The sequence below is a fragment of the Seriola dumerili genome, unplaced genomic scaffold, assembly GCF_002260705.1.
Source record: "Seriola dumerili isolate Sdu_G_001 unplaced genomic scaffold, Sdu_1.0 BDQW01000435.1, whole genome shotgun sequence".
NCBI classification, from domain to species: Eukaryota; Metazoa; Chordata; class Actinopteri; order Carangiformes; family Carangidae; genus Seriola; species Seriola dumerili.
In genome coordinates this window covers 1249508-1251007 of record NW_019174690.1, presented here as the reverse complement: position 1 = coordinate 1251007, position 1500 = coordinate 1249508, and positions in this window count along the sequence as shown.

Sequence of the window (1500 nt, the reverse complement as noted above, 5' to 3'; positions counted from 1 at the left end):
TATCAGGAGTACTATCAGGTTTGTCTCCATGCAGGTGAGTGGGAGGAGGAATGCTGTTGTTTCAAGCACAATAACACCTGCCTATTTATAGCAGGAGCCACAAAATGTTTTGTGAGATTTATCCGTCATTAACTGTGAGATGTGGGCACCACAAGTATGCTGAAGGCTCTCAATAATAATAAACACACAGCTTAGAGTCTGGCGCGCGCGTACACACACACACACACACACACACACACACCCACACACACACACACACACACACACACACCCACACACACACACACACACACACACACACCCACACACACACACACACACACACACACACACAGTGAACTGCAGTCCTTTCAGCAGATTAACCCTCCCTGAAGACAACAGGTCTGAAGTGAACCCACTGTGTCCCGACTGTTTACACATGTGGTCGTTTAGAGGCACGAGCTCCCTCAGCTCAGAGAGGCATCTTTCAATCTGGCCACAGGAGGCCCGAGCCAGCGAGGCTTTGTTGTCAAGACACCCTTCAAAACAAGTGTCGAGCAGCTGCTTGGAGACCCGCCGCTCCGGCCGCTCTTCCTCTGAGCCCATAAACTCGTAGAAACAGGCGTGTGGAATGATATCACGACCGCGACGACTCACCCCAAGGAAAGACTCATTTTCTGTCGATACCTCAAACATCTCTAAATGAAGCGATAGCTCCTACCGAGCCGTGGCACATGGAGGATTCATGTCACCATGTCTGACATAGTTTGAGAGTGATACAGAGGCAGACAGACCTTTTTTTTTTTAATGTGAGAAGAAGATAAGGCTCCTATCTCCTGAGCTCTAAAGGAATAGCTCCAGGCGACTGAGCACGGATAAACAACTTCCTGTTATTTACCTTCCTTTGCTTTGACTGACTTGTCTTTGAAAAAAAAGAAAAACAACAAACCCCCCCCCCCCAAAAAAAACCAAGATATGAGCAGAGAAGACGCCAAGGTCAAAGCGAAGCATCGCCGATGCATCTTCAGAGTTTTATATCTGTGTGCGCTTGTGAGGTAAACATCATGGTTTTAAACAGGTGTCAAGGGCGATCACTCCACACATAAATGGCCATGTAAGCCTTCGATTCAGGAGAGAAAAGGAACAGGTGTGATGTTATGAGCTGCACGACAACACAAGCTATCAACCGTAAATCTTCACAACAGCCCCCTCCCCACCCTCCTCCCCCTCCCCTCTCGGCTGATGTCGGGGGCCGGTGGTGGTGGTGGTGGGGGGAGAGAGAGGTGTCGGCTTGGCGGCTGACGACGGAGAACAGGCCACACAGCAAGTCACCTCGCACTCCTCCGCTATCTACCTTGTAAAGTCCTCAGAGGCGCCAGCGGGGGCGTCCACCCCCCCTCCCGCCCCCTCCCCACTCACAGCTCACTGGGCTGATTACAGAAAGCTAAAAACATGTCTGTGACTTCAGAAAACTTAAAATCAAGAAGAGGAGAATTCTGGGAAAAAAAAACACCAAACAAA